This window comes from Trichosurus vulpecula, chromosome 1 (genome assembly GCF_011100635.1).
Source record: "Trichosurus vulpecula isolate mTriVul1 chromosome 1, mTriVul1.pri, whole genome shotgun sequence".
NCBI classification, from domain to species: Eukaryota; Metazoa; Chordata; class Mammalia; order Diprotodontia; family Phalangeridae; genus Trichosurus; species Trichosurus vulpecula.
Window position 1 is genome coordinate 271451505 of NC_050573.1, and position 21766 is coordinate 271473270.

A 21766-nucleotide genomic window follows, 5' to 3' on the forward strand; every position below is an offset into this window, starting at 1 on the left:
AGTAGAAGAGACTAGAGGCTTGGTGACTATAGGAGGCTATTACAATAGTCCAGATGAGGACCTGAAGTGGAGTAGAAGCAGCATGAATAGAGAGGATGGCAGACTCAAGAGATATTATCAACATAGACTTGATAAGACTAGGCAACTGTTTGGACATGGGGATTAAAGGAGAGGGAGAAGTCAGAGATGATTCCAAGGCTATAGACTTGAGTGACTTGAAGGATTGGGGTGCAGCTCTAAACAGAAATGCAGGAGTTGGGATGAGAGGTTTCAGGGAAGCATAATGTGTTCTGTGAGTTTAACTATCCAAGATCACCATGGTACAGTGCATGGAGCTTTGGGCTTGGAGTCAGAAAAACTTGAGTTCAAAACCTTCCTCAGACACTGACTATCGTATTATTAAAAATTGAGGAGCAACTAGGTGGTACAGTGGGTAGAACACTGGCCCTGGAGTCAGGAGGACCTGTGTTCAAATCCAGCTTCAGACACTTACTAGCTGTGTCACCCTAGGCAAGTCACTTAACCCTGTTTGCTTCAGTTCTTCATCTGTAAAATGAGCTGGAGAAAGAAATGGTAAAACCACTCCAGGATCTTTGCCAAGAAGAGGGGTCACAGAAAATTGGACACAACTCAACCACACCAACATCCAGGTGGAGATATCTAATAGGCAGTTTGTAATGGAACTGGAGCTCAGGAAAGAGTTTGAGGCTGTGTATATAGATCAGGGCTATCCAACCTTAGGTTTTTATTGAAACAACAAACAATATATTTTGATTTGCCATTTTAATGAGAGCTCTGCGGTAGCTCAGCTTTGTTTACTAAAGCATTTATGTAAATTTCTATGCTTGTAGGTGGGCCACATAAATCACACTGCGGGGGTGCATTTTGGACAGCCCTGATATAGATTTTGGAGATATCTGCATAGGGATGATAACTGAACCCATAAAAAGCAATTCCAAAAAATTAAAGGATGAAGGGGAAAAAGAGTAGGATGTATTGAAGAATGCCAGGTCACTAAATGGATTATGTACTAAGCTTACAGATCAGTACATGCAACCACCTGAATCTAGGCATGAAAGCCCAGGAGTTCTCCAAGATGTTGGGTCAGTTGTGGGTACCTTCTGAAAGGTCCAATATAGACTCTAGAAACCAACAACAATTCCCATTTGCCTGATTTCCAGACAGCTGAACCTTGGGTTGAATTTCTTAGAGTTACTCTGGGGCATAATTACTGTTGACACTTAGGTTTATTTTTTCCGTTGTCTGAACTTCTGCAGTAATCTTAGAGCTACTCCTGAACTGATTAGCCTTAGGATCATTAATGGCAGACGCTTCCCTGATCTATTTGTTCCTTGTATCCTAAGTGACCATACAGCTGGTATTTATGTCCCTCTATTGGAGAGACAGGAATGTTAAAGGTATTTCTGTTATTCCCCATGTTTAATCCAACTAAAATCAACAAACATTCATTAAGCTCCTACTATTTATCAGGCACTATTGCAGGTGCTTGGACAAGAAAGACAAAAATGACCCAGTTGCTTGTCATCTTTTTCCTTTAGCCTCTCCTATGCCTGTCTTTGTGATTTCTCTTTTGCTGTCTGGAAGCAGCGAGAAAAGCAGCACCTTTCTTGCTTGGCTATTCTACAGCTGTTTTGAGCTCTCCTACTTTGGGAAAACAAAATTTAAAATTACATGAAACAGAGAAGAGATAATAATTAAAGGAGGCAAAGAGGGAAAAATCTTTGCGCAGGAACTTCTTAGACAATAATTATATTTACAACATTATTTTACCTCTGTCTGAGTAAATATAGCATCAGAAAGACACCCTACCTGAATATTGACACGGGCAATGGTCATTGGATTCATTTGCCCTAATTTAGATTAGGGAGCCTCAGTTGAGAAAGTCAAATCAAGGAATGCAGAGAAGCCCAGAGACCTCGATCAAGTCTCTAGAACCTCTAGAACTTAGAACCTGAGGCCTAAGAACGTAGAGACAAATACCCAAAAACAGATGTACAATGACAAAGAGACAGAGGCAAGTTGACACTCATTTATTGAGTACCTATTGTACTGGGTTCCATATAGGCTTTTCTCCCCAACAAGAATGAGAAACCACAAGAGACCAGAGAGGCTTTCTTGCACTGACTCTGGCTCATCCCATCCCAATTTCTCCTCATGGCTCTGACTCACCCTAGGACTCTGAATCTCTATTCCTTTGTATGTCGCTTCCCAGACCCCTCTCCTTCCTCTTCCTCCCTGGGTCCCTGGGTCTGTGTGAGTGCTAGGTTCTTTCCCACCCCTAGACCTTTCTCCTAAGGGAGGGGCTCTACTGTCTTCCCTCTCCTCTCCTGCTTTCTTCTTTGTCCAGATTGCTTGGAGGATGGCAGCAGCCCTAACTGGCCACTCCCACCATCTTTTCAGCCTGAACCCCTGGGTCCATGGTCCTGGGAGCATAATGTCCTTGTACCTCAAGTCACCCCCACCCCATTACTCAGTCAATGGACAGGCCTTGGCAGCACCTGCCTTGGAGATTCTACATGGCGGCACCATTGCTGGCTACTCAGGCACACTGAGGAAGCAACGCTGAATGCGGACCACATTCACTTGGGCTCAACTTGACATCCTGGAAGGCCTTTTTACCAAGACCCGATGCCCTGATATCTTCATGCAAGAGAATGTGGTAGGCAAAATCAACCTGCTAGAATCCTGAGTCCAGGTATGGTTCCAGAACCACTGTGCAAAGTGTCGCCAGCAGTAACAGCAGCAGCAGCAGCAGCCAGTAGGTGGGGGAACATCCAAGGCCCAACAGGACAAGAAGAAGGGTGTCTCCTCACCCAGAGATAGAGCAGAGCCTGGGCCAGAACCACCAGGCCCCTGTAGCTCAGCTCCAGCTCCCTCAGTCACTCCTCCTTCAGCATCAGTGTCCATCTGGAAACCTGCCCTCTCACCACTGCCAGCAGCAGTGAGGGCTGCAGGGGGCTCATCTGTCTGCACCTAACATGGACCTGGGGCTTCTGTTGCTGCCTCCTCTTATGCGCTGACCTACTCTCTAATCCCAGCAGCCTTCAGTGCCTCTTCCTCACCTTATGGGAGTTCCAGCTCCTTTTTTGGGTGTCTAGACTGCAGCCCCTACCTCTCACCCATGGGGTCCCAGTTGGGTGGACCGGGTTCTTCTCTCAGCCCCCTTCCTGCCCCTGGCATGGGGCCCCACTTGGGGCAGGCTCCAGCCTCCCTGTCAGGTCAGAGTTTTGGGGCTGGGGGGCCTGGGCTTCAGCCCTGTGGACTGCCTGGATTACAAAGACTCCAGGAGCAGCTGGAAACTCAATTTTAGCGTGACAGCTGATTGCCTGGATTAAAAGGATTAGGGCTCATGGAAATTCCAGGTGTTATAGATGAGGGAAGGGAGAAATTAGGTCCTTTCCTTCTCCTTGCTAAACCTTCTAAGATTGCTTCTCTGAGCCAGGAGATAGGTGGTGTGTGGAGAAAGAAAAACCTCTCAATTTGGATTAAGGATCTTGGTTGCCCATTTATCACCTTTGTAATCTTAAACAATTCTCTTCTCCTTTCTGAGTCTCAGATTCCTCTGTAATTTTGTGGGTGCAGCTAGATGATCCCCAAGGTCATTACTAGCAATTTATAATGGAAAGAAAAGGTCTATCTGGATTTGACTGGAGACAAGGTTCTCAGTTTTGAATCTTGGCTCATTATGATCTCAGACTTCCTACCATGCTATGATTTAGAAGAATGAAAATTCAAAAATAATAAGGTCTACCCCCAAAAGGACTTTCATGACCAACCAAACCTCGCCCTGCCCAAGTAGGAAAGGACTTGATTCTCATAGAGCTTTGGGCAATTTGCCTCTCCTTGGTGCTGCAGTGGAAGGAATATTGGTTTTTGGAGCCAGCACCCTCATCTGAATCCATTTACAGCAAGTGCGACCTTGGGCAAAGTCAGTCCCTGCTCTCTCAAAGACTCTGGTTTCCTCATGTGTAAAACTAGGGGATTGAACTTGATGGTGTCTGTTTTCCCCTTTCTACTTCTAAAATGGCAAAATTACATGAAATGATGCTCAGGAAAAACAACAACAAAAATAACCAAAACTGAACCTGTAGCATCTTTAGGTAACATTATGGAATCCCTCAAAGAAATCTTCCCAACTTGCAGAAATTTTAGCCCACAAAATCTCACACTACAAACCTCAAAGGGCCGGCTTAGCTGTAGGCTGCCCATCAGGACAATCTCACCTATCTTGACCCTTTCATGGAAACTGTATGTAGTCTAAGAGCTGGGGGGATATTTCAGGTCCTTTCAGTCCAACAGGCTTCTTCCCACACCAAGTGGGTCCCGCAGACCCTTGAGAGACAGACATTCAGAAAAGATTAAGGAAGTCCAGCATTGGTTGCTTAGCTACTTTTTTTTGAAGGCAAGCATATTTATTAAGCATCTACTATATGCCAGTTAGGTGGCCCAGTGAATAGAGAGTGCCAGGCCTATATTCAGAAAGGCATCTTTCTGAGTTCAAATCTAGCTTCAGATGCTTCCTAGCTGTGTGACTCTGAGCAAGTCACTTTAACCCTGTTTGCCTCAGTTTCCTCATCTGTAAAATGAGCTGGAGAAGGAAATGGCAAACCACTCTAGTATCTCTGCCAAGAAAACTCCAAATGGGGTCATGGAAAGTTGGACATGATTGAAAAATGACTTAAAATGTGCCAGGACCTGTGCTAACTGCTAAAGATACAAAGAAAGGCAAAAAATAGGCTTGCCCTCAGAGTCTAATTGGGGAGACAACATGGAAACTACTAGGTACAAACATTAGAGAGGATGAATAAAGAATGGTCAGCAGAGGAAAGGCACTAGAAACAAGGATTAAGAAAGGACTTCTTGTGGTCTTGAAGGAAGCCACAAAACGGGCCCAAGGGAGAGCTGGGAGTGTGGACGATCTTCAAGAAAGCACTGAATAAGAAGACTGGAAGGGGATGGGAGGTTAAGTCATTGAAAGTCAAAGGGCATGGTTTCAGAATCCCACCTGATGCACAGGACCTTTGTCACTGTACCTCTGAAGCCTCAGTTTACTCATTTGCAGAATGGATTGCAGCAGACCTCAAAAAGTCCCTTCCGGTTTATGTCCCCAGGAATGTGTATGGCTTCCTTGGATGTGTCTTTATGTTTGGGGTGGTGGTATGTTTCCAGTTACTTGTGAAAGTCAACAAGGTCCCCCTCTTTCCAAGTTAACCCTCCTCATGGACCCTTTTTTTTCAGGGCATTTTCATCATCCAAGGATCTTGAGGCATCCTGATCTGAGAGCACTCCCTCACCTATTCCTTCCCAGAGCCTCACTGCTCCCCACCGCACCTATACCCCAATCTCACCACCTAGATAATTGTTTGAGCCAGCATAGACTGAGAGAACCTTTCTTCCCCCCACCCCCAATTTTATCCATTTCGATAAAAACAAGCAAAAATCGCAAAGAGAAAGTCAAATCAATAAGTCTTAAAGCTGCTTGGTAGCACTTGTGTCTAGGGACAAATCTAGGATCTAGGATCCCTGAGGGGAGGTACACTGGTCTGACGCACATTGATTAGGGCAGTCTTCCTTAGCAAGAGTAATGATGCTTTCTGAATCAGCATTGGTGTCTGTAGTGTCTGTAGTGTCTGCAAGGGGAAGAGATTACAGCTTCAGAGCAGTGGAGAAGCAGAAAGTGCCAAAAGGTAAATGCAGAGCAGTGGCAAGGTTGTGTCTTTGGTGAATGATGGTTACAGAAGCAGAGAACAGCAGAGGAGAACTTCATGATCATGCCAAGGATATAAATTATATGTGTATATGCATATACATGTATATGTACACACACACACACACACACACATACACACACGCAAAAGTTATAAGTAACAGAATTTTCAGCAGTAGTTGTTGAGAGGCAGAAACATGAGCATCCAGAAAGGAGAGACTTTCCCAGCTGTAATCCAAAGCAAACAACACAGAAGCACCTCCTTACTTTGGTGGAGCAAGAGTGGTCTGAGATTTTAGTCCTTTACCTATTGGAACAGGAGTCTGTATTATTGTCATTTTCTTTTGGAGCCTGCAATGACCCTTTTCCATGATTTGTTTACTATGATTTACTCTGTTACTACATATTTTGGTTTTCTTTTCCAATGAAATATTTTGTTATTTTGATTTATGGTTCATACATGGTCTGTTGGTAAAAAGTAGGTACTAGATAGGAGATCAAACCATTATACTGAGGCTGTGTAACATGATTATAGATTTAAATGGAATATTGCTTTCTTTAGTACTTTAATGGATGTGTGGACTCATGGAATTGCACACCCCTTCAATGGTGGAGATTATAGCACATCCAATTCATTTTTTTCTTTGTTGTTCTTGTTCATGTCATGTGTGTGTGTGTGTGTGTGTGTGTGTGTGAATCCTGCACAGCCAGACATCCAATATGCTGTTATTCTTTGCTCCTAACTCTTTCCATGATGGGATAGCCTTCTTTCCTGATCATAGATTTCTCTGATAACATCTTCTACATTGCTTCCACTATGAAATTGTTCAATTGTAACATATTGCAACCTGTTTGTGCTTACCATGTGTCTCTCAATTAGAAATGAGGAGGTATAATCAATGGAGGTATGAGGTCCTGAGATAGGAAAACCTGAGTTCAAATCCATCATCAGACACTTACTAGCTGCAGGATCCTGGGCAAATTACTTTTCTTCTGTCTGCCTCAGTTTTCTCAACTATAAAATAGGGATAGTAATAGCATCTACTTCTCAGGGTTTTTCTGAGGATCAAAAGAGATATTTGTAGAGCACCTAGCCCCAAACCTGGAATGTAGTAAGTGCTTAATAAATGCTTGTTTCCTTCCTTTTTTTCCTTCTGTTATCCTTTGGCAGACCTGTAACTTAGATTCTTCAAAGATTATTCCATCTCAGGCTTTATAGTAATATAGCATCACCAAAAGATATATATTATGCTCATCTTAAACTTCTAGATATGATTCCTAGATATAAACTTCAATATGATTTCCATCATTTGTTATGAAAAGGTTGATGCGCTTTGCAAGATTAACATGAACTCAATACAATAACTCAATAACTCCACATTGCATCAATTTTAGCACATTCACTCTTGGAATATGAATATGAAATCATATCATGTTATTTGAAGTTGAAGATGTTATTTGTTAATATTCCAATTAAATGAAATGTTGTTGAAAATTTCAATCATTTTATTTCTGGAAAATATGCATTTTTGCCTATGTGTCCAGACTTTAGGAATACCTTGTAGATCAAATTGAAATGAAAACAATGCATGAAAAATGGAACATTTGTTAGCATTTTTAAACTATGTATTAGCAGTGATAGTAAAGTCACCATAATTGGAATTTAATGCCTGAGATCTGGTGTTTTGAGTTGTTTACTTGTCTACTCTATGAGGAGGTAGAAATGGCAATTAACAAAATGAGGTCAAGAAGAGCAGCTAAATGAGATAAGCCCACAGGAAAAAAAAATCTTTCTGGATATGACCCTATTTTGAAACACTAAAGGACTGATTTTCAATTTACCTTAAAATGAGACGATAAAGAATGACTTAAAAATCATAAACAATGTTATTACCAAAAAAGAGCCATCAAGAGAATCACTGGATGCTTAGTTAGAGTGTAGAGCAAAATTACTTTTTTACAGATTTTCCTTCAACAAAGTGTATCACTTATAAAGATTATAGATACCTTTGCTGAACTATACTAAATTATCAGTACCAAAAAAATCTTGCAAGTAAGGAGGTCTTCCAGATATTTCTTTTTGAAGATGATATTGTACTAACATCAAACACCAGAATAATTCAAACCTTCCTCAAAGAAATAAAAAACCTGGTATACATGGTAAATACCTAATGGATAGAGAATGCCCACTTCTCAGATTATGACAGATAGATGGAGTTTATTGAATTAATCCATTTCAAATCTTGGACAGGTACTGCAGAAAGACAATGAGCTAAGTGAAGAGTAGAAAGAAGAAATTAGGCTAGAAGACTGCATTTGGGAAATTTCATAGCATTTAACAATGGCTATCAACATTTTCTCCCCTCATTTTAACAGTATTTTTCTGATGATGTTATATGACATTGGATACCACACTCCCTAAAGAATCAAAATTGCAGGTCAATGAGAGTATTGGAAAAACACATGGGAAGTGAAAGGAGGTTGTAGGTTGTAGTATATTACCAAAGAAGGGAAGGATTACAGGATTACATACAAGAATTCTCTCCCTCTCTCTCTCTCTCAGATATATATATATATATATATATATATATATATATATATGTATGTATGTATGTGTGTGTTTCTATATCTCTATCTATCTATGTCTCCATGTACACACATACATACATTTCTCCAATTTTGCATTTTGGTTGTTTAATGATCTCCTAGTGCATAAACATCATGAAACAATGAAGATCGGCAATTCACTTTCAAATTAATAGTTTTAGAGAGCTGGTATGTACACACATGTGTATGTGTATATGTGTGTGTATGCATGTGAAAGGTTGAGTGACTTACCCATGGTCTCAAAAGTAGTATATGTCAGATACAAGACTTGTACTTATGTGCTCCTGACTCCAAGACAAGATCTCTATGCAATGTGTTATACTAGCTTTCAACATAAAGGATATCATCCATGAAATGAATGAGTGGAGCAAATAAATGATGGGTGTCATGGAGTAAGAGTAAGGTAAACTTCATCTACTCTGAATATATCTTGTACGTATGTATGTATCTATTTATTACATGCTGCCTCCCCCATTCGAATGTATACTTCTTGAAGGCAGATTTTTTAACTTTCTTTGTATCCCCGGTGCTTAGCACAGTGCCTGGAAAATTGTAAGCGTTTAAGAAATGCTTGCTGACTCTCTGGAACAAGCAAACAGCCCAAAAACTTTACTGGCATCTATGGAACATTAAGCAACCTAAATGAAGGCTTTCAGAACCTGGGGGTAAATCTTCTCTGATGTTTTTATAGGGATGGGAATTCCAGAGAAAGAATGAGAAGGCAAGGAGAGTTCACAATATGTCCCACTAGAGAAAGTACCCAAATCAATGAGATTGCTGATCCATGAAGTATGGAAGGAAGTATGCAAATGTATCACCCAGGAGCCTTTACCAGAAATGGTTTTGACAGACTTTTTCGGTTGTCACAAGCTATCAAAGAACCCATACTTTAGTCTGGGGGCTGTAAGTATAGAAGAAATGGCAGCTGGGCTCTGCTGATGACTTCTAGTGCAAATTTCACATGGCCGCAGCTTGTTGCTGATTATTCCTGGCAGATTTTTTTCTGTATTAAATCTGTTTCTGTGTAAAAGACATTGGGGATGGTTCTCCTCTTGTTATACCTACATAATTCTCATTGACACTAATGGGGTGCTACACAGAGATCAAATATGCAGATTGCATTGGCTAATTGTCTGGTAGCAGTTGTAACATAAGTGTATACAAATAGATTTTACGCAAGATCTTTCTGCCAAGTGTTTCTAACACATGAAAATAAAACGCTCAATTCTTCAAGCAATCAATCACATTGCAAAACAGATTGCTGCTATCGATGGGGGCTGTTCTCTTCTCTACCTAGTCACTTAATTCTTTTTGAGAATGAAAGGACTCCACTATACTTAAAAAAAAAAAACCAAACAATTCTCTTTTAAAAGGGTTCATTTAAAAATGTAACATAAAATGTTTGTCAGTTTGTAATAAACATACTAAAAGACCTAATTGGTTTAGAATTATAGTACTATAATTGTTATTAGAAATTTTGAAATGTACCATGGTTGGAACAAAATCTTAAGGCATCTGAATGCTAATTCTCCCAGTGATCCAGGCTCACGCTGACCCTACATATCTGTTCTATTGCAACTCTTGTTTTTTCTAACTTCACATCATCGGTCACCACTCTGGTGCAGGCCCCCAATCACCTAATTCCCAGATTATTGAAGTATTTCTCTTTTTTTGTCTCCATGCTATGTCTTTCTTCATTCCGGTCCATCCTTCACTCAGTTGACAAAGCACAGGTCTGACCCGAATGTCTCCCTTTCCTTCTGCCCCCTTCCCCGAGACTCCATAGAGCCCCATTACCTCTTGGATCAAATATAAAATCCTATTTGACTTTTAAAGTCCTTCACAACTTGACCCTTTCCTACGCTTCCAGTCTTCTCACACCTTACTTTCCTTCATTACTCTTTGATCCAGCAAGACTGACATTCTTGCTGTTCCAAACGCAGGACAGTCTATTTTCTGACTTTGTACAGGCTGTCACCCTATACTTGCAACCTTCTTCCTCTTCAACTTCACCTCTTGGCCTCTCTGGTTTCTTTTATGTCTCTCTTCAAATCTTACCTTCTTCAAGAGTCTTTTCTGCTAGAGCCTTCCTTCAAATTACCTCCTGTTTACACCATGTAACTCTGGTACCCACATACTTATGTGCGTGTTGTCTCTATTATTATGGGGCATCTAGGTGGCACAGTGGATAGATTACTGGGCTTGAAATCAGGAAGACTCAACTTCCTGAGTTCGAATCTAACCTCAGACACTTACTAGCTATGGGATCCTAGGTAAGTCACTTAATCCCATTTGCCTCGGTTCCTCATCAGTAAAATGAGCTAGAGAAGGAAATGACAAACCACTCCAGTATCTTTGCCAACGAAACCCCAAAGGAGGTCACGAAGAGTTGGACGGGACTGAAATGACTGAATTCTATTATTAGAATATGAGTTTTATGAGCACATAGACTGTTTTTGCCTTTCTTTATGTCACCAGCATTTTACACAGTGCCTGGCACATCGTAAGCACTTATAAAATGCTTGTGGTTATTGTTGCTGCTGCTGCTGATGATGATGATGACGATATTCAAATAGTGATCAGAGCTTGGCTTTCTGATCCTAAAGTCATTTAAGTTCCTATTCATGCTATTTCATATTCCTTTTACTGGATCTTCCTCTGGATCATGCGCTCAGAGCTCTGTCCTGGACCCTCTTCTCTTTGTCTTATCCCACTACTTCACTTGGTGATCTTATCAGTTCCCATGGATTTAATTACCATCCCTATGCTGATGATTCTCATATATACACATATGCTGCTTTAACCTTTCTGCTGACTTCCAATTTCACATCTTCAACTGTCTTTCAGACATTTCAACCTGGGTGCTCAGTAGACATCTTAAAATCAACATGCTCCAAACCGAGCTCATTGACTGTCCTTCTAGACCTTCCCCCTTCCAAACTTACCCATTACTTTGGAGGGCACCATCATCCTCCCAGTCTCCCAGGCTCACAACTGAGGGCTGTTGACTTTACCTTTGCAACATCTTTCAAATACTCCCTCTTCTCTCCTCTGATACTGCCGCCATACTGGTACAGACACCCATGTCTGGCCTATGGCATAGCCTGATGGTAAGTCCACAAGTCTCCCTATACCAATTCATCTCCCATTCAACCACCACAATGCTTTCCCTAAAGTGCAGTTCCTAACATGTTCTAACCATATACCCACATTAATCAATTCCCTACTACTACTCAATAAACTCTAGTGTCTCCATATCACTTCTGAAATTCTTAGTTTAGTATGCAAAACTCTTCATAACCCATCCTCCCCCCTTTTAAGTCTTCTTATACCTTATGCCCCCTCTCTGTAGTCTTTGATCTAGTGACACTGGCCTCCTTGCTATTCCATGATTAAGACAGTTCATCTCTCATCTTTGGGAGTTTTCTCTGTCTGGCCCACATCCCTAGAATGCTTTTTCTCCTCAGCCCCCTCTCCTGGCTTCCGCCAAGTCTCAACTGAAATTGCACTTTCTACAGGAAACCTTTCTCACTCTCTCTTAAATCTAATGCTTTCCTTTCTTCATTGGTTCCCATTTATCTTGTAAATAGTTTGTTTGTACATATTTGCTTGTTGCCTCCTCCTGCTAGCTCCTGTGAGCCCCTAGATGGCAGGGACTGTCTTTTGCCTTTCCTTGGATCCCCATTGCTTAGTACATTGCCTGGCACATAGTAGGTGCTTAATAAGTCCTTGTTGTCTGACTAAGTAACCTCTGTACACATCCTCTTACTCTTTTTTCTTTGTGTTTTTCCCTAGCTTACTTTGATTTCCCTAGTATAAAATTAGTGTGTTATTGGAGTATAGAATGGATTCTTACCAAGGCAAATAGGTAAGCATGCTAAATTTACAGTCAGATTTAGAGAAGTCCTTGGAAGCACTGAGTGGTTAAGTGATTTACAGAAGGCCGGGCAACTATTTTGTGCCAGAAGCAGAACATGAACCCTGATCTTCTCAACTTGAAGTCTAGTGGTGTTTTAGCAGATGATTCTGTTAAAAATTATTTACAGGGGAAAAAAAGAGATCAAATTCCATCCTGGACTGGAATCTACAAATATTTTCTTCTCTAGCTATTATTACTATCATAAATACCCAAATTGACCATAAAGAACAAATGAAGAAAGACTACCCTCATCCAGAGAAAAAACTGATAAATAGACAAATATGCATGTAAAATTATTCTATACATACTTCTTTATACATATTATACATAATTTTATACATGCTACTTCATATATATGTACCCACATATACATTTGTGTCTAATGGTAGGGTGGGAGGAAAGGAAAGGAAAAAGAAATTTACATGATAATTTTGTTGTATATTTGAAAGGAATAGCAAGCTGTGAATAGTAGATTTGCAGTTAAATTTGCAATCATCTTTTTTATTGTACTGTGTTATGGGAATGCTTGTTTCATTCTATAAATTAAAAATGAAATTTAATAATAAAAATAAATTACTTCTATATTAGTAACCAGTTGTTTTCTGTATTCAAGTGAAAATAATTTCATTAAAATTTTTTTAACCACATCCACAACCTTCCAACTCTCTTAAACTATTGATGTTATATAGGCATGTAGCTTCTATATGTTTAACTGTCCTTTTCTTTCTCTTGATTTTTTGGTTTTATTTCTGAACCATGCTTTCCAAAATAATTTTTGACCTTCCTTCTTTAGAACCCCCTTTTCTTTCTTCTTTTAAAATTAATTTGCATTATTTTTAATTGATGAAAATCTTTCTTCTCTCCCACTTTTCTTTATCCCATGGAGAAAGAAAGAAAACTAAAATCCTGTTAAACAAATATGCATGTGCAAGGAAAGAAAAATTTTTCATTTGGACAATTCTGAGTTCATCTCTTCCTTATCAGGAGCTGGGTATCATATTTCATCATGAGTCCTATGGAACAAGTTGGTTATTGTGTTGATCAGAGTCCCTTAAACTTTCAAAATTATTTTTCTTTACTTTATTGTTACAGTATAAATTATTCTCCTGGCTCTGAAAACTTCACTCTTTATCAGTTCATCCAAGTATTCACAGGTTTACCTGAAGCCCTCTCCTTCATCATTTCTTTGAAGCACATTAATGTTCTATCACATTCATATTTCATAACTTGTTCAACTATTTTCTAATTGATGGGCATCTGCTCATTTTCTAATTCTTTGCCACCACAAAAATTGTATTATAATTATATATTATTTTGCATCCCAAGAGTTTATTTTATTAAGGACTAATCTATTGCTTAATCTACCCTATCACCTATTCTTTCTTTCCCTTTTCCCTCCTGTTTTCCTGTTGAATAAAATATATTTCTGTATCCAACTGTGTCTGTATATTCTTCTCTCCTTTAATCATTTCAAATGAAAGTGAAATTCAATTGTTGCCCACATAACCTCTACCTCTTATTCCTTCTTATTGGTATAGATTTTTACTTATGTATCCAAATTACGTGAGATAATTTTCCCATCCTTTCTTTCTCTCTCTGTCTCTCTCCCTGCCCCTCTCCTTATCTATTTCTCTTCTCCTCTCTTTCCATTCTTCCTTTTAAAGTCGTCAAATTATAATACAATCACTCCCAGACCATATGTCTATTTAGATTCCCTCTATCACTCCTAATTCTGATAAAGTTCTAAGGGACACATATCATCTCTCAATATTAGATTGTAAACCATTAATCTTGTTTAGTCCCTTATGATCATTTTATCATTTTTACCTCTTATGTTTCTCTTGAATCCTGTGTTTGTATTTAAAAGTTCTGGTCTTTTCATCAGGAATACTTGGAATTAAGGACTTATTTTTTCCCTTGTAGGAAAATACTCAATTTTCCTGTATAAGTTATTCTTGTTTGTAAGCCTATGAGTTGTCCTCTAGAATATCATATCTCAAGCTCTTCGCTAATTGCTAAAGTAGATGCTAAATTACATATGGTTATGTTGTCAATTTTTGAATTTTTTTTCTTTTGGGCTATGTGCAATAAATTTCCCCCCATTTGACCTGAAAGCTCTGGACTTTGGCTAACATTTTCATGGCAGTTTTCATTTGGGGATTTCTTTTATGAGCAGACCATTGGATTTTTTTTTTCTATTTCTACTTTACTCTCTGGTTCTAAGATATCTAGGCAATTTTCTTTCATAATTTCTTGAAATATAATTTATAGGCTCTTTTTTGTCATGGATTTTTAGGAAGTTCAGTGATCCTTAAATTATCTCTCCTCATTTTGTTTTCCAGGTAATATCTTATATTTCCTTCTTTTTCTCATCTTTTGACTTTTAAAAAAATTCTTTCTGTCTCATGGAATCATTGGCTTCTTTTTGGTTCATTCTAATTTTCAGGGAATTTATTGCTTTGGCAAGATTTTATACCTCTTTTGCCAAGCTGTTAATTCCCTTTCCAACTCTTTCTTCCATAGCTCATTTCCAATTATTTTCCCTCTAGCAGTTTTATTTTCATTTATAAAAAGCATTTGACTCTTAAAAAACCTCTTGATTTGTTTCTTCTAGGAATTCTAGTTGAATTTGTGGCCAAGCTGTGCTTTGTTTGTTAGTTTGTTTAGGCTTTGCTTATAGATGTTTTGGAGTCACTCTCTTCTTCTTGGGATATGACTTTAACTTCTCTGTTACCATAATAGCTTTTTTATGGTGGGATTATTTTGTTTGTTTTCTCATTCTTCAAGTCTGTTTCCTGACTTGGTCTTGATATTAGGGCCAGGCTCTGTGCGCTTCCAGAGGTAATGTCCAGGGCTTTGTGAACCTACCGTTAAGGGTAGGATGATGAAGGGCTTCCCATCAATGTCCATGGACTAGCAGTAGCCTAAGAACAGGTGACATACTATCTGGGATATAAGAACAAACTGGACAAACTGAGAAAGAGAGCCTACAGGTCTCTACATGGAACCAAGCGAAAAAGTCAAACTACGTCTAAGCAACCAAGAGCTGTCATTTACCCCATTAGTATATGTGCTTCCCAAGCTTGAGCCCATTTTTCCTTAGATTTCATATGTACTTATGGGAGACTGTATTTCAGACTTTTTTTTACAGAGATTGATAGGGACTTTTTTATAGGGATTTTTATAAGAGGATATTTTGTACCAACAAGTTTTATCAGACCACCTTAGCAAAAGTAAACCCAGAGTGGCTGAGTAACTGGCATCAACTCATAATCATGAGGAAATCAGGCCAGTGAGGGTTTGTAACCTATAGTACCAGAACCATTCCTCCTCCCCCAGCTCCTTAAAGTTGACTCTAGGACCCTGAGGAAAATTAGCTCTTGAAACCAAGCCCACTAGTGCTAGTGAGACTTGAGAAAATAACTTCAGAGAATCTGCTAAAAAAATGCAAAAGTAAAGGCCATCCTTGCCCTCAGAAAGCTTAATTTTTTAATATAACAAGATAGCATATGTAACTGAGTAGTGGCCACGGAGGGCTACTTCATATAGGAATGTTACTGGGGGAGCGAGGCCATAAGGGAATAGATTGTCAGTAAGTCAGTCAGCTACAACATACTATATGTCAGGCACTGTGGGTGTTCAAGGAAGACTAGCACCTCTGATATGAAGGCTTGCTGAGCCCTTTTCAGGGCTGCTCATTCACCTTTGGTGTCCACCTGCCATCCACCAGCCATACCCTGTTAAAACTGTCTAGGCTGACAGGCTAAGTAAACCAGGTTGTGGGTAACCCCCAGACCTCAAACCTGTCAGTGAACTAGGGAGATATTCACCCCAAGCTTGTGGAGACTTCCCCCCAAGGAATGGGTGGATGAGAACAATTTGTTCCAATGACCATGCAGGTGGCTGAAGCAGGTGCTGTGGAATGCTTATAGCTTGGTCAGACATTGAAGATGTCAAGGTCATCCACTGCATTCTGGGACATCACTTTGATGACTCTGGAAGAGAGAGTGAGGCTGACACTTTATGTAAGTCTGCCTCATTTAAATCCAATTCATGTTGGAATCAATACATCACCCTGTGAAGTCATTGGTCCTCTTCCAAAATGAAGGACGAACAACATTGCTAAGCACTGGGAATATGAAGAAAGGCAAAAACTAGTCCCTGTTCATAGTCTAATGGAATGGCACACTCCTTCCCGGAGCAATGGTAAGATTTAAATGATTATGGTTCTAGAATGTAATAAGGGAGTGGGTAGAGAAGGCTGTCTGGAAGATGTCATGGGTATAACATGTGAATCTGAATACTTGAATTTATGGATTTGTTCATAGGGTTAAAATAGGTATAAAGGTTAAAAGACCTGGCTTTCATAAGATCTAATCTTAAAATATAGAAGATCCTATGATTTAGAATTGGAAGGGAATTTAGAGATAATCTTTAGAAATCCTCAATTAATTGAAGAATTGTCATGGGGTAAAGAGATTACTGTTCACTTATTCTCTTTGGCCTTAGAGGGCCTAGTCAGAACGAATAAGAAATTGTAGAGAGGCTGATTTGTAATGAAAACATTTCTAAAACTTACAGTTGTCCAAAAGTGATTAATGGGCTTCCTGGAGAGACAGTCATTTACCTTTTGGTGGAGATCTTCAGGAAAAAGCTAGATTATTACCAATTGTCAGTGATGTTACAAAGGGCATCCTTAGGTAAGGGTTGGACTAAATGAAATCAGAAGTTCTATCCAACATGGAGATTTTATATTTTTGTGAAATAGTAAGAAGATGGACTTGGAGGAAGTCTTTAACTATGCTTTATATATTGATAATTTCCAAATTTACATCTTTATCTTTGACCACTCAGGGGCCCTTCAGTTCCACATTTGTGTCAAGATATGTCCATTTCTTCACCCAAACTCATTTTTTCTCAAACCAAACTTATCACCTTTCCCTCAAACTTGTAACTCTCCATCATTGCTGGCAGTAGGATTGGTGTTTTCCAAAGATAGAAATGTCCTTTATTCATCATATCCCATTAGTTACCAAGCCCTTCAGTTCTTTTTATGTATCTCTTAGATTTGCTTCCCCCCTTCCTTCCAGATAGACAAGTCTATATCCTTATTTTCTTGTGCTTAAATGATTTGAACATCATTTGGTAACTTAGTCGCTTTCTTTTACTTAGTATTATGTTCAGTTATGGGAACCACATTTTAGTAAAGAAATTGATAAGCTGGAGTATCCAGAGTATGGTAAAAGACATTGAGCTCATGTCATATGCGGACTGGTTAAAGAAACTGGGGACATTAAACCTGGGAAAGTGAAAATTTCAGGATGAAATGATAGTTGTCTTGAAATACTTAAGTCTTTGAAAAGGCATCTGTATTCTATGCCTCTACTTTCCCTCTTCTTATTCTCTTCTAAACCTTCTGCAATGCACGTTATTCAATCAAAATTGCTCTTTCCAAAGTTACAGTCTCTTAATTGTCCGATCTAATGTTCTTTTCTTATTCCTCAACCATCTTGATCTTTCTGTTGCATTGACACTGTTGGTCACCTTCTATAGGACACTCTTTTTGCTCTGAGTTTTCGTATAACTGTTCTCTTGGTTCTCCTAGTAAGCATATGACCCTTCCTTGTTCTCCTTTGCCAGACCATCATCTTTGTTATGTCCTCTTACTATGCATATCCCCCCTCCCAACTCTCTGTCCTTGATCCTATTATTCCTTTTTCATTTGGGGATTTGATCATCTCCCTTGGGTTCAATTACCATCCCTATGCAGGTCGTTGCAAGATCTACATCCAACCTACATCTTTCTTCTGAGCTCTAATCCTACATTTTCAACCTCCTATCGGACATTTAGAACCAGAAGTCTCTTAGTTGAGTTTCAAAGGCAACACAACAAAAATAGACATCATTATTTCTGTCCATTTCCCAATAATTAAACCTATCAATCTCCCCACTGTTCTTGAGGCACCACCATCTAATTATCCAGGCTCACAATTAGAGCATTGTGCTTGACTCTTTCATCGCACTCATTTCATATATCCAGACAATTGCCAGATATTGTCTTTTTACCGTCACATCATCTTTCTTGTACATCCCTTTCTCTACTCTTACAAAGTCAATAGCCCAGTTTGAACTTTCATCATCTTTTGCCTGAACTAATTGCCTCGTGGTTTTCCCATTCCAGTTTATCCTCCACATGGCTGACAAAGTGATTTTTATAAAGCACACATCTGTCCATGCTTAATAAAATCTATTAGCTTCTTATTACTTTTGGTATCAAGTAGAAAGCCCTCTATTTGGTATTTAAGGCTCTTTATTACCTGGCTCTTTCCTTATTTTTCAGTTTTAAAGTTTACTCCTCTACATATATTTTATGATCCAACTACACTTGCTTAGTTGCTGTTCCTCAAACAAAATACACCCTCTCTCATCTTCATGACTTTGTATTGGCTGTCCTCCAAGCCTGTAGCTCTATCTCTTGACCTCACCTCTATCTCTTGACATGCCTGGCTTCCTTCAAGACTCAGCTCAAATGTCACTCTCTGCAAGAAGCTTTTCCTGGTTTTTCCATCCACTGGAGTTTTCTCTTCTAAGGTTATTTTCCTTCTACTCTGTATGTATCTCGTATGTACTTTTTTATTTATATGTCTCCTCATTTTTATTTACTTGTAAACTTCTTAAGGGAAGGGACTATTCATATATTTTTGCCTTTTTATGTTTGCCACTTAGCAAGGGGCTTGGCACATGGAAAGTAATTGATAAATGTTTGTTAACTGAGTGATATATAATAGGGATGAGACTTGTTTTGCTTGGCAGTATTGGGCAGAATTAAGAATTATGGGTGGAAAAGCTACATGCAAATATAGGTTTGATGAAGGGGAAAAAATTTCCCAACAGTTAGAGATACCTCAAAGTGGAGTGGGTTGCTATATGTTCTATTTGCCATCAATAGAAATCTTTAAGCAAAGTCTAGAGAGCTCAGGTATGTCATATAAAGGGCATTCCAGTTCAGGTATGTTTTGTGCCAAAAGGACTTTGAGGTCCCTTTCAACAAGGTATATATTAGTAAATGTTTAATGAGTGGTTCTCTGAGTGAAAATATATATGCATGAAATACTTTTGACTTTTATTATTATTATATGAGGTTAACCTATATTATTAGTATTTGCTCCATCACTTTCATACATCTTGATAATCAACAAAACAATAAATTAAGCCCTGATTTGTAGCATTTGCCAATTTGCAAGGTGAAAATGCTCACACTAAAAATTTAACAATTGGGTCTTGGGAACCCATATGAGAGACTTAAATACACTGCTTTCACCTCTGATACTCTGATTCCGAGCTAAGAAAAAAAACAGAGGAGGAGCATCTAATGAAGTTCAAATTGCTGTGTTTCACTGGGATTCAGACTATTTGGTGTGATAGCAAGGAGACTTAATTTGAAGGATGCAGAAAGGATCAAGCCAGGAGTATCCATCACTTAGCAAATCAGGACTCGGGAAACACGGAAAATTCAATGGGACCAGGATTTATTCCATAGAAGATCTATGCTTTGTTTGCTAGAGGACTGCTGGGAGTCTTCTGCTTGTCAAGTTGACCTCATCCACATGGGACGGATGACCCTCAACAGCACTGAGGGAAGAGTCTGCCAATGTTTACAATTGAAAACTTGAGATTTATCAGTGGTAATCACAGTGCTCAGCCCCATGAAGTTGAAAAGCATCTCAAATTGCCAAGGGTGGGCAATTCTTCATAGCTTGTGAACAACTTTGATCCTCAGGTACTGTAATAAACAACCTAAGGAACATTTATCAGGTTATGTTATAGAGATACTGAATTTTCTTAGAATAGACTTGCAACTAAAAGTCCCCAGACCAGAAGAGTTTAGCCATCTATTTCTCCAGGGTGTTATTCTTTGATTTTGTAGCATTCGTCTCATTGACACTTTAACTAAGTAGGCTACCACTTCATCTTTTAAGGGTCACTTTTTATTTTATTTATGTTTTTTATTCTTCAGATACCTTAGTAGTAGTTTTTTTCCTCTTTCACCAAAATGCTTTGTGCTCTCAAAGAAAAAAAAGACTCAGATAAATAGATTAAATAGACAGATAAAGAGAGGTAAGGAAAGAAAGAATCTTTCTTAATCCAAATTGGAATATTCTAATTTGAATCAGATTGCCAATATTCACTGAAATTGCCACTATGGGTACACACACACACACACACACACACACACACACACACATACACACACACATAAATACGTACATGTGTACGTATTTATGCCTTGTGATAATTTCAATTCATAAACATAGAAACATATATAAAATATGTATGTGCATGTATACATAAATATAATCATATATCCAAAATCTCAAATTTTAGATAAGTAAGATGTTCAAAATTCATGAAATTGCTGAAGTAACAGATATATGATGGAAGGAGTATTTGTTGTTGTTGTTCAGTCATTTAGTTGTGTCTGACTCTTCACAACCCTGTGGACCATACCTTCCATGGTGTTTTCTTGACAAAGATACTGAAGTGGTTTGCCATTTCCTTTTTCAGCTCATTTTACAGATGATGAAACTGAATCAAACAGGGTTAAGTGACTTGCCCAGGGTCACACAGCTAGTAAGTGCCTGAGGCCAGATTTGGACTCAGGAAAATGAGTCTTCCTGACTGTAGTCTAGGCACTCTATCCACTGTGCCACTTAGCTGCCCTTGGAAGCAGTACAATACACAGTGGGAAAAAATATTAAATTGGAGGCAGAGGACTTGGATTTCAATCCTCATTGTGCCTCAGTTTCTTCATTTGGAAAATGAGAAGGTTGGATTACATACCTTGCAGCCTTTAGTTTACACTCTAATTTTTTTTTACTATTTAATTTCTTTTCATTTTCTCACACAGTAACTTTCCTGCTCTCTTTTGTCATTTAGTGAGGAATTTATTAGAATTTGAGGTCATGAAATATAGTCAGATTTCACTGTGTTATTTAAACTCACAGAGCCAAATTTTGTATAATATGCATGATACTTCCTGAAAGTATGCTTCCAAAAAGAAAAGGGTCCTAAGGAATTCAACCTTGGACTCTTTCTCATTGACAGTTACATTATCTTCATCCAGCAGCCCAGCACCCAGCAATGAATCATAATAAGTACAGAAACCTTCATTACTAACACCTAAAATAGAAGCACTGTGGAATTTTGAAACTGGGACAGGAATTCCTTTCAAAATAGCCAAAATGTTTTCTTCTAAACTGAGAAAAATGAAACTCAAGTGCCATTAAAAACATTTAATCTCAGTCTTGAATGAAGCCAAAACCCACTGGGTCACTGGAACACTGGAAAGCCAGTCTCCAGTCTGTCAAGCAAGTCATGTTTCTATGGAGAAAAAAAAAAATTCCTTCTTTCTGCTTTTTGGTCTTTAGTATATTTATTTGATGCCCACTGTACCCCCAACATGCCCTATTTTCTCACTTCAATATAGATTCTCATCTCCTGAACCATTTTCC

General features: G+C 38.8%; 1 pseudogene; it reads left to right on the forward strand.

Moving 5' to 3' along the window:
• The first annotated feature begins 2587 nt into the window (after nucleotides 1–2587).
• LOC118836929 lies at nucleotides 2588–3365 on the forward strand (annotated as a pseudogene).
• The last annotated feature ends 18401 nt before the right edge of the window (nucleotides 3366–21766 follow it).